General features: G+C 36.7%; 1 non-coding gene across 1 annotated transcript; it reads right to left on the bottom strand.

Moving 5' to 3' along the window:
* Positions 1-11,174: 11,174 nt before the first annotated feature.
* On the bottom strand, positions 11,175-11,279 carry LOC129086181 (U6 spliceosomal RNA). The gene has a single exon (XR_008530785.1). It is a non-coding gene; the product is annotated as a U6 spliceosomal RNA (small nuclear RNA).
* Positions 11,280-12,790: the final 1,511 nt, after the last annotated feature.

Here is a 12,790-nt window from a genome sequence, read left to right as displayed (position 1 = left end):
ATTTCATTTTTTTGCATGTTGCTGTCCAGTTTTCCCAACACTAATTATCAAAGAGACTATCCTTTTCCCATTATGTATTCTGGATATCCTTGTTAAAAATTATTTGACCATATCATACAGGCTTGGGTTTATTTCTAGGCTCACTATTCTGTTCCATTGATCTATGTATTTTTATGCCAATACCATACTGTTTTGATTACTATAGCTTTGTAATATAATTTGAAATCAGGACGTTTGATGCCTCCAACTCTGCTCTTTCTCAAAATTGACTTGGAAATTTGGTTCCATAAAAATTTTATAATTTTTTTCTATTTCTGTGAAAAATCCATTGGCATTTTGAAGGGGATTGCATTGAATCTATGCATATTGCTTTGGGTAGTATGGTCATTTTAACAATATTAATTATTCCAATCCATGAGCACGGGATATCTGTTTTTCCTTCAGTTTCTTTCATCAATAGCCAATTGACTTTTGACAAGGGTGCCAAGGCAATTCAGTGAGGTAAAAAATAGTCTCTTTACCAAGTATCCAATAGTCCCAGCACAAACATGCAAAAGAATAGACTGAGACCCTCCTCTCACAACATAGACAAAGATTATTTCAAAATCAATAACTAAAACATAAAAGCCAAACTGTAAACTCTTAAAATATAGGGGAAAATCTTCATGACCTTGGATTTGGCAACAGATTCTTAGATATGACACCAAAAGCATAAGCAACCAAAGAAAAACTAGAGAAATTGGACTAAATCAAAATTAAAAACCAAACTTTTGCACCAAAAGACATTATCTAGCAATGGAAATTATAATCTAAAGAATGCAACAAAATATTTGCAAATCATATATCTGAAAGGGGTTTAGGATTCAGAATATATTTTAAAAATCCTACAACCCAACTATAAAAAGACATTTCTCCAAATTTATACAAATGGCCAAAAAGCACATGATAAAAATACTAAATGTCATTAGCCATTAGGAAAATGCAAAACAAAAGCACAATGAAAAACTATTTCACATCAACTAAGATGTCTACAATTTTAAAATGAGAGAGAAAAGTGTTTGCAGGGAATGTGGAACAATGGGAACCCTTGTGTTTTGCTGGTGGGAATATAAAATGAATGGTGCAGCCACTGTTGAAAACAGTCTGGCAGTTACTCAGTTAGTTAAACAGATTACCATATGACCCAGCAATTCCACTCCTAGGTATATACCCCAAAGAACTGAAAACAAATACTTGTGCAGGGACATTCATAGTAGCGCTATTCACAATAGCTGGATGTATATATAATTTTGTTTATCCATGTATATTCATTGATGGACCTGGCTCGTTTCCAAAAGTTGAAAACTTTCAGTGAATAAATGGATAAACAAAATGATATATACATTTAAAAAATGATACATACATTCAATGGACTTGTCATTCATAAGAGGAATGAAGTCCTGATACATGTTACAATGTAGTAAACTTCAAAAACAGTTTGCTAAGAAGACACAAAAACCACATACTGTATGATTCCATTTATATCAATCAATCCACAGAGACAGAAAGCAAAAGGTGTTTGCTAGGGGGTGATTACTTAAAGGGCACAGGATTTTCTTCTGGGGTGATTAAAGTGTTTTAGAACTTGATAAAAGTGGTGGTTGTAGAACACTGAATGTACTAAATGCTACAGAATTGTGCCCTTTAAAATAGTTCATGTTACGTTAGGTGAATTTCATCTCAATTTTTAAAAAGGAGTTGGGAGGAATAAACCAAAAGCCTTTCTAGGGTTAGTAAAGCACTTCTAGGAAATTAAAGCAAGAATACAAGGAAAGAAAGATTTGACATGAATGAACTACTAAAAATCCCTTAGACATCTCCACTCCTAGTCCTGCCATCCCATACACTTTACACCTTGTCATCCCCAGAGGCAGTAGGGCCATTGGTTATTTAAGAGAACTTTAGCCATCTTTATAACCTGCATCTCTTTCTCCATTTTTTGACAAATGATGCTTTTTCAATATTATGTATGATGCTTATGAATTTCACTTCAAGTCCAATCAACTAGCCTTCCCAAACTGCTTTTTATATACAAATCCAATTCTGATTCTACATTATTATTTATAAATAACAGCTATGATCATTTAACAAAAACCAATAACTCCCCTTTACCCATGGAATAATGTCTAAACAGCAAAATGCATTTGTTGTCCTCTTAATCCTGGGCCCCATGCTACCTTTCCACCCTGTTTCCAATTCTTCACCTTCATTGACCCTACAACTATTCATTTTTTTCAATGCTTCATGTACTTTTTTTTATATTTTTCCCTCTGCCTGGAAAATACTACCTAGTACCTCTGTTCTTTAACTCTAATCTTATTTAATCCTCAATATCCAGTGATTACTATCTTAACTAAAAATATTTGGAAAAAAATCCCCATAGCACTTTAATTTGAATCTCTTTTATGGTAATTATTTTCTACTTTGGATTAAAATGTATCTCAGAACCTCAGTATCCCAAATCTGTAAAACAAATGAGTAAATTGTGGGACATCTCCCTGGTCTCTTACAATGCTTATTCCTTTGCTTCTGTGTGCCCTTCCATGTGCCAAAGCTATCGCTAACCTTTACAACCACCATGGTTTTTCACCTTTGGTGTTTGTAAAGTATAGCCCGGTTACTCCAAAGTATGCTATACTATGAATTACTTTAGCAATCATAAAACTCTCAAAATGGATAAGCTTCCTCAAGAGAGAGTGAATTCTGGTGGAAACAGAGATTGTACATGTAATCATCATTTAAATGCTATAGAGATTATATGTTCCAGATAGAGAAAAATCTTTAGTTTTCTTGTAACTTTGAAACTGAGACAATGTACATTTTTAATAGAAAAATCATTGGGTATTTACCCACGGACATAAAAAGATAAAGATTTTCAAGGCATCCTGCTGAGTGAAAAAGTAACCTGGAAAATACTCACATAACCACATGTAGCTATGTACATGTATGTATACATACACATACTGAATACATAGAAAATTTAATGGTGATTACCACTGGGGAAGAAATTGATAGTAGTGGTGGGAAGAAATGAAAGAGAACACTTTGTTTTATGTACTAATCTTGTTTAAAACTTTTACTACAACAACAAAACACTAAGTGGAACACAATGCCATGACTCAGTTCACCCAGGTCAGACATGAAACAAGATGCTCGCGACGTGGCCATCAGACCAATGCCATTATCATTTAGCACCTCCTACTGATTAAAAAAAACAACATAGTTCTTATATGCAGTTCCACAGTAGAACCCACTATAGCCTAGCAAGGGATAAGTAGGGCTGAAACTGACCCTCAAAGAAAAGCTGAGGATCAGAGAGAGAAAGGGCTTGGTGAAAGCTTTATTAAATGGTAGAGCTAAGCTTAAAGGCAAAGGCTTTGGATTTTAAATTCTGGGCACTCTTCCTAAATGACACTAAGCAACACAGTCACATGCCTTAGAACTTGATTAAGTACCTACTACCCTTTACTGTCAGAGACGCTGAGGGTTAGAAGCTCCAAGGACTCACTGGTTAAAACCTGCCTGGACACACACAAGAAATACAACAGGACCTAGCATAATCATCAATTATTACCATGATTTTTCCATTTCTGCTGCGCTAATCATGCATATCCCAACAGATCTACCAGTCAACATAATCCATGGGGGGGTTCATGGGGCCCAGTAAATAACACTTGCAATTTTACACAAGTTCAGGACCAATAAAGGGTGAAAGTCATCATATAGAAATCACCTTTATTACTGACAAAGGCTTTGGAGACAAACCTTAGGTATAGATTTCCTAATTCTGAGTCCCAGAATGAAAAAGCTTCACCACTCAGTCACTGGAAATAATGAAAAACCAAGGCCAGCTCCTCTGATGCCAAAATCACAGAGGAACAGGGTATGCTCTTTGCAGGCAGGCTGACTCCCAGAGAGAAAGAAGAAAGATAGGAATGAGCTGCTAGGCATACTCAAGTTTCTCTCCCAAAATCACTAAGAACGTAAGTGCAGGAGCAAAGCAAACACCGTCTACACTGAAGGAAACCTCAAAAGAGAAGATTAAATGTTATCCCTTAATACAATCTTTCATGGGTTAATTTTTGTAAAGAATAAGACCAGTGATTACCATATACCAGTGGTTCTTAAAGGGTGGTCCAAGGATCTCTGAGGGGTACCTGAGACACTTTGGGGTAGGGGTCCCCAACCTCTGGGCCATGGATGGGCACTGCTCAGGGCCTTTTAGGAGCTGGGCCACACTGAATGTACTGTGTTTGAATCATCCTGAAACCAGCCCGCCCCCACCCTACCCCACCCTCCCACCTTCAACCCCCCCTCTGTGAAAAAATTGTCTTCCACAAAAACAGTCCCTGGTGACAAAAAGGTTGGGGATCGCTGCTTTGGGGGCACTGAAAAATTCAAAAATAATACTTATTTTCCATTTTCACCGATAGTGAAAAGTCAGACTATTTAAAAATATTCTTGATGAAGCAGTAAAATTATTTTTATTAAATCTGACCTTGGGTAGACATCATTAACACTATGTGACAAAATTGGAAGTATACATAAAGTACTTAGGCTACATACAAAAGTATCATGTCTCAAAGAAAAGCATTTGTATGATTGAATTGCAAACTGAAATGGCTTTTTTCATAACATTTTTATTTAAAAGAATAACTAACAAAAAAACATTCTATGTATGGTGCCAGGTGGGTACAAGACATTGGGGGGATCACCTCCTAAGTGATATGCATGTCTAACCACTATGTTATACACCTGAAACTAATATATTGAATGTCATCTGTAATTTAAAAAATAAAAATTTTAACTCAGAAAAAATAATACTGATAGACTTAAGTATTTGGCAGTCATTCTCTTGAAGTGAGTCTAAGAAAACAACTGACAATGTTTATAGCTAATGATAAAAATCAAGCTTTTCAGCAAAAATTAAAATTTTAGAAACTTGTATCTACCACTATGAGCTTGAGAGCATCCAATTCTTAGACTTGCCCTAAGATATAAATGGTAAGAACAAATATGATTTTTTGATACTGAGTAATGAAATGTGTCAACATGTAGGGGATCTGCATATTTCAGTAAACAATATTTCCCAAATGAGTAACGCGTAATGGTATAGTTATGCACAGGTAAAAAACCCATTCCAAGTGCAAGGCTCACCAATGGATCTTGATATAACAGAAAACAAAGAGATCACTGAACAGTAAAAAGATCAGTGGTTGCCAGGAGCAGATGGGAGGGAAGGGATTAAGACAAGGAGCACAGAATATTGTTAGGGCAGTGTAACTGTTCTGTATATTATAATGGTGGATACATGTCGTTATTATACATCCGTCGAAACACCAAGAGTGAACCCTAATGTAAACTATCGACTTTTGGATGATAATGATGTGTCAGTGTAGATTCATTGATTATAACAAATGTACTGTTCTGGTGAAGAATGTTGATAGTAAGGGAGGTTGTGCATGTGTAGGCAAGACGGTAGAGGGGAACTCTGTACTTTGCTCAGTTTTGTTGTGAACCTAAAATTACTCTGAAATATATAATGTATAAATAAATTTTTTAAACTTAAATTTTAAAAAATTTTAAAGATCATTAAGATGATTTTAGATTCCACATTCCAACTACCTTTAAGGAACTATCTACCACTTGTCATGTTTTGATATAGCATCAGAAAAGAATTTCCATAGTACCTGAAAAATATTCCTTTCTTTTCCAACAACGTACTCGGAGAGGCTGAATTTTCTTTCTCCTATCTACAATATATTTCAACTGAAAAAACATACTTACAAAAGATGAGATGCAGAAGCAGATAGGAGAATCCAGTTGTCTTCTACACTGAGCCGGATATCATAGAACTTTGCCCCAATGTAAAACAAGGCAATTCTTCTCACTACATATTTTAAATAATTATTTTTCATAAGAAGTGCTACTTTAACATGAGCATTGCTTTATTAAAAACACATGTAATGTGTTTATTTTTTTATAAACAAATATTTTTAAAATGTTTTTTAACAAGGTAAATATAAATATGTATAACCCACATAAATACAAGCTCTTTGGGATCCTCAAAAATTTTTAGAACTGTAAAATATTCTCAGACCAAAATGTTTAAGAAGTGTTACTATGCACTAATAGATTTATTTTACGTATAGTAGGGGATATTGGTTGAAATGTTACACTGGTTTGAAATGAAAAGGTAGAAAAAAACTTAGGTCTGTCTTCAAAGCAGACAGCCAGCTGTCCTTTGACTTGCGAAATGGCAGTCAACAAATGAAGGAACTCTTAATTTGTTAGTGTGGAAGAGGAAAGTTCCAATACTTGTGCTGTCTTCAAGACAGAACACTAAAAAAAAAACAAGGTGGAAGCCAGAGTCCTGACAAATGATATGTTACATAATTCCCCCAATTTATGATGAGAGTAAATAATATTATTTCCAAATATAAGTAGAAAGTGAAAAACTGAAGTGTGGTTTAACAGGTTAAAATTGAAAAAGGTAAATGTTTTGGAGTCATTCCCACCTAGACCATATACAATTCACAGTCCAGGGAAAATCAAGATGGCAGAAGAGAGAATGAAAGTCACACTGACCTCCTCCCAGGACCAATGTGGAATTACAACTAAATTGTGGAGAAATCACCTAGAACAAACAACTGAACAATAGCCAGAGAGGAGCCTTATATCCTCGAACAGACAGAAGAATCAGCTTTAGCACAACCTAACTGGTAAGGAGTGCAATAGAGACTCAAGAAGGCGGGCAGAGTGCCCTTGGGCAGCCGTACCATAAGGATATAAAAATGGCCAGTTGGATCTGCATGAGAAGAGTGGGGTCTAAACCATAAGCAGGGATCTACAGCCTACAGCACCAGAGCCGAAAAAGTACACAGGTAACAGCCAGCTGTGAAAAGCAGCAGGTTTGCTCTCTGCCAGAGGCAGGTGGCTGGAGGCGCAAAGAGCATTTTAAAGGGCCAAAGCATAAATTCTTATTTGCAGCCACTTACTCTGGTTTCCGGCAAAGGCGGGGGCAGAGTGGGCTAGAAACACCTGAGGGGAGACTGGGGAAGGAGGTTTTGGGGAAAGAACTCAGAGTAGCTGGCGGGATCCCAGTGCTGACTCCTCCCCCGTACAGCAGCAGACATCTGGCTCAGGCAGACCACTCCCCTGAGTGGCATCAGTGTGAGAAGACCCAATAACCCCGCCCCCAGGAGGGATTCTGCCCCGTCCTGTAGTGTCTAAGCCTTACTGCTGCGTGCAGAGTGACTAGATTAACAACTGAAAGAGATAGCCACAGACAGTAGATTCCTGAAAGTCCCAAACGGACTACCTAAGGTCAGATAGGGTCAATATCTGACATCATCAGAGGCAGATCCAGAAAGAAAAAAAACAGTGGTCTCCTACCATTGAAGTTCAAACCACAAGGTCAGGAAATCAAGACATCAATTTAAGAAACAGAAGCAAAAAAGAGTCTCACAAATAATGGGAAGACAAACACCACCAGTCAAAGGGAAAGAAGGAATCCCCACAAAGAGAACTAAATGAAATAGAGGCAAGTAACTATCAGATATTGAGTTCAAAACAACAGTTCTAAGGAAGCTGAATGAGCTCAGTGAGCTCAGAGAGAATTAAAAAGAACTACAAGGAAACTATGAGGAACTTACTGCAAACTACATCAGCAGGAAAAACAACATAAGAACTATCAACAATAGACAAGAGGAAATGAAGAATACAACTTCTGAATTGAAGAACATAGTAAGAGAAATTGGAAACAGGCAAGATGAAGCGGAGGATTGAATCAGCGAGCTGGAGGATAAGGTAGAAAAAGCTCCCAGAAAGAGCAAGCAAATGAAAAAAGTCTCAAAAATAATGAAGAGGCATTGAGAGAAATACAGGACAACCTGAAATGTAGTAATATCTGCATAATAGGGATACCAGAAGAAGAGGAGCAAGGAATAGAGAACCTGTTCGAAAAAGTAATGATGGAAAACTTCCCCAGTTGGAGGAGAGAAATAGTCACACAAGTCCAGGAAGCACACAGGGTCCCATTCAAGAGGAAACCAATGAGGCCCACTCCAAGACACATCATCATTAAAATGGCAAATATCAAAGACAAACACAGAATCCTAAAGGCATCAAGGGAGAAACAGGTAGTAACATATAAGGGAGCTCTGGTATGGCTAGCAGCTGACATCTCAACAGAGACACTACAATCCAGATGGGAAAGGCAGGAAATATTCCAAGTAATGAAAAGCAAAGGCCTGTAACCAAGACTGCTCTACCCAGCAAGGCTCTAAGTTAAAATGGAAGGCAAAATAAGGAGTTTCCCAGACAAAAGAAGGCTAAAAGAATACACATCCACCAAACCAGCGGTGCAAGATATGCTAAAAGGACTGCTTTAAGATGAAGAAAAAGAGTCTATGAATACCCAGTTCCTTTCACAGTCACCAATACTTGATATTACCAAGATTTTATACTTATCTGATTGTGACGATGTTATTTTAATTGGTATTTTATATTGTTGAAACTAAACCTGTTTTTTATATATTTCTTGCCTATTTCTATTATTTTTAAAAAGCTTTTAATGACTTTTGGGTATTATCCATTTTTCGATTAAATGTTTGTAGAATTTTTTTCCTAAAATAACCTATTAACCCTCTTTTTAGATGTGTTGCAAATACTTTCCTATTCTATTACTTGTCCCTTAACTTTTTTAATATGTATATTACTGTATAGTCTTAAATGTTTAATATAGTCATATTGTCAATATTTTACTTTATAGCTTCTGGATTTACAGATTTTACTTCAGGGTAAGAAAAATATTATTTGGTATTTTCTCCTAAATCTCCTTAGATTTTACATATTGATTTTTAACTCACCTGAATACTTTTTGTATAATGTGTAAAATAAGACTCTATATTTGTTTTATTTCAGGGAATATTGGTCCATGCACCTTATTTGTTGAATAAGCCTTATTTTCTCATTGATACGAAATATCAATTTAATCATATATTCCATTTTTAGACAGATATGTATGTTTGTTTTTAGAATGCTCATTTTATTTCATTGATCTACTTGATTATTTCTGTGCTGGTGTCATGTTGTTTTAATTGCTGAGACTTTATAATGGATTTAAATTTTTAAATATAATAGATCTTGACATTTACAAAAATAAGTTTTAAAAATCTGCATTTAAAGAAAAAGAAAGAAAGAAGTAACTCCTGCCTTTTGCAACAACATGGATGGAACTGGAGAATACTATGCTAAGTGAAATAAGCCAGTTGGTGAAAGACAAACACCATATGATCTCACCTATAAGTGGAATTTATTCAACAAAATAAACTAACAAACAAAATAAATCATAGGCACAGAAACATAGGCATGGGGCGGGCTGAAAGTGACCAAGGGGGATGGGGAAAGAGGACAATGGTGGAAAGAATGGGAAGGGACTAGACAGAGAACATGTATGAATGTCCCATGGACATGGACAACAGTGTGGGAATTGTCTGTGGGCGCAGGGGAGTGGGGGGAATGGGTGTAGGAGGACAAAGGGGGAAAAATTGAGACAACTGTAATAAACATGATTTAAAAAAAAACAGTCCACCACCTATTATCTACAGCAACCTACATCATTTCCCTGAGCCTAAATTCCCACATATGCAAAAAAGGGATAACATGTCTCCTAGGATTTTAAGAGTTAAATAAGGCAATTTAATGTAATTATCTTGTATCTTTTTGTTCAACATAATGAATACCTCTTATGACACATTATTATTATCATGAAGAGGACAAAGAGAGTAAGAAACTCAAACCCAACACTCTGGATACATATAATTCAGCAAGAAGATAAAATATTAATTATATTATTATTTACTTCTATTTAATGCAATATTTTTACTAAATGTAAAAAAAAAATCAGCAAAGTTCTTGTACATTATTAAAACTGAATAGCTAAATAAAACCAGAAAGATAAACTCTCAAATAAACCGAACTCAAAAATTTATAGTTCTTATGCTAGATGATAGCCGTTTTTTAAAATTTTAATACAGATTCATAGGATAACTCTTCCTAAAGCACAAGTTAAGGAGTCAAGTATATTCATGTTCAAATTTTACTTTGTAGTTGTTGAAGGGAATAGAGCTAATATGCTCTGAAGTATCTAGCACTCTGTATTACTTTGCTAGTGCTGCCATAACAAAGTACCAGGGTAGGTGACTTAAACAAAAATTTATTTTCTCAGTTCTGGTAGCTAAAAGTCGAAGATCGTGATGTTGGAAGATCTGGTTTCTTCTCAAGCTTCTCACCTTAGCTTGTTGATAGCTATCTTCTTCTGGTTATCTTCACATGGGCTTCTCACCCTGACTGTGTCTGTGTCCTAATCTCACTTATATTGGATTAGGGCTCATATAATTTTATTTTACTCTGTCTCTTTAAAGATCCTATGTCCAAAAGTCTCATTCTAAGGTACTAGGGATTAGGGCTCCAACATACAAATTTTGTGTGTGCACAATCTAGCCCATAACATATATTGTTTAAAGAATCTAGCACTGTACCTGGCACACAGTGGATCCTCAATATATGGTAGCTATTATTAAGCAAAAAGAAAAATTAGAGAAGTTTCTAAAAGAATTTATTTTTTTATCCTTGTTAATGATTCACTTGGAAGGTCTAACCATTTTTGACAGCAGGCTGTTAAAATCCCCTACTATTAATGTGTTGCTGTCTATATCTTTCTTGAAGTCCTCCAAAGTTTTCCTTATAAATTTGGGTGCTCCTATGTTGGGTGCATTTGATTTACAAGGTTTGTCTTCTTGATGGATTCTTCCTTTCAGTATTATGAAGTGTCCTTCTGGGTCTCTTTTTATGGCCTTTGTTTATAAATCTGTTTTGTCTGATATAAGTATTGCTACTTTTTTTTTTTTCCTGTCCATTTGCTTGGTATATTTTTTTCATCCCTTTCAATCTGTGTAGGTCCTTTGTTCTGAGGTGGGTCTCTTGTAGGCAGCATATGGTGGATCATGTTTTCTTACCCATTCAGCTATCCTGTCTTCTGACTGGGGCATTTAATCCATTTACATTTAAAGTTATTATTGATAGGTACTTATTCATTTTTTTCCCTTTGTACCTGTGTTCCTCTTTTTCTTGAAAATATGGAATGCATCACAAATTTGCATGTCATCCCTGCATAGGAGCCATGCTAATCTTCTGTTTCATTCCAATTTTAGTATATGTGCTGCCAAAGCAAGCACACGATTCTAGAAGAATTTCCTCTGTATACAAGATCTGTCCAGAAAAAGTCCGAACATTAATGTAACAAGAAGGGTTTGTGCAGTATTGATGTAACCTGACAACCAAGGAGAGTGGACTAGAATGTACATGAGTGGACAACGATGACTTCGCTGTACTAGTCAGTGGGTGCGGTAGACACCATTGAGTGAGCATGTGTACTATGTGGCCGTCACATTCAAAATGACTGAGTGAACAGAGCAACAAATTTGCCTTGCTTTGGATTAAGCTTAAACATTCTTCCACAGAAGCTATTTGGATGATGCTGAATGCCACAGCTATGGGCAACTGGTATTTGCAGCTTCATCACAACATGCCTGCTCATACATCATGTCTCATGCAGTTTTTTGGGGGAATCATCAAATCACCCAGGTGACTCAGTCCAACTATAGCCCAGATTCAACACCCTGAGACTTCGGGCTTTTCCCAAAACTAAAATCATCTTTGGAAAGGAAGAGATTTCAGACTATCATTGAGATTCAGGAAAATGTATCAGGGCAGCTGATGGTGATTGGGAGTGCTGTGTGAGATCCCAAGGTACCTACTCTGAAGGGACAGGCATCATTGTCCCATGTACAATATTTCTTGTATCTTCAATAAATGTCTCTATTTTTCAAGTACATGGCTGGATACTTTCTTGACAGAGAAGAAATTTCCTCACTGACATGAGGTCTTGCACCTAAGATGTAGGCATTTGGACTTACATAATCAGCACTATCGAGATGGAGAAAAGGCGAGAGAGGAAATTGAAGGATCAATTTTCACTCTTCCTAGTGTATTCTCTATTTAAAGGAATCTAAAGGCGTTGTAGGGCAGTAAGAAAAATGGAGTTTTTAATATCAGACCTCTTTCCACTTGGCCTCAGAAGTCTGCCATACCCAAATCTGGGAAAGGCCAAACATGACTGGGTTCCAAAAGGAGATAGGTACCACTGCCTGTATCCCATCTCCTCATCCCACCAACACCTATGTAACAAAGTGGTAAAACCATTTTTTAAAAATCCATTGAGTATCTACTTTTAAGAATATTTTTAATTCTATGCTAGTCAGGATGGTGGCAGAGACAGACATGGCTTGCCTCTTCACACAACCACATCAAAATTACAACAAAAATATAGAATAACCATCATTCAGAACTGTCAGAAATCAAGTTGAATGGAAGTCTGACAGCTACGCAATTAAGGAGACAACGTTCACCCAGACTGGCTGGAGGGGCACAGATGCAGAATGGGCAGGTCCCACAGCCATGTGTGGTGAATAAAAATTCGGGAGGATGTCTCAGGAGTGGAGTCCCAGCCCGATACCAGGCACCCAGCCAGGGTTCCAGGGCCAGGAAGATAAGTCCTCACAACTTCTGGCTGCAAAAATCAGCAGGGACTGAGTCAGTGGAAGAAACTTCTGGAGCCCCAAGCAGTTCCTCTTAAAGAACCTACACACAGACTTGCCTACTCAGACTCACTGCCTCTGAGCTCCAG

This window comes from Pteronotus mesoamericanus, unplaced genomic scaffold, assembly GCF_021234165.1.
Source record: "Pteronotus mesoamericanus isolate MK-2021 breed Mesoamerican mustached bat unplaced genomic scaffold, CSHL_Meso_final scaffold_36, whole genome shotgun sequence".
Classification (NCBI taxonomy): domain Eukaryota; kingdom Metazoa; phylum Chordata; class Mammalia; order Chiroptera; family Mormoopidae; genus Pteronotus; species Pteronotus mesoamericanus.
Note: the sequence above shows the minus strand (reverse complement) of the source record. Positions and strands in the feature narration are given on the sequence as shown.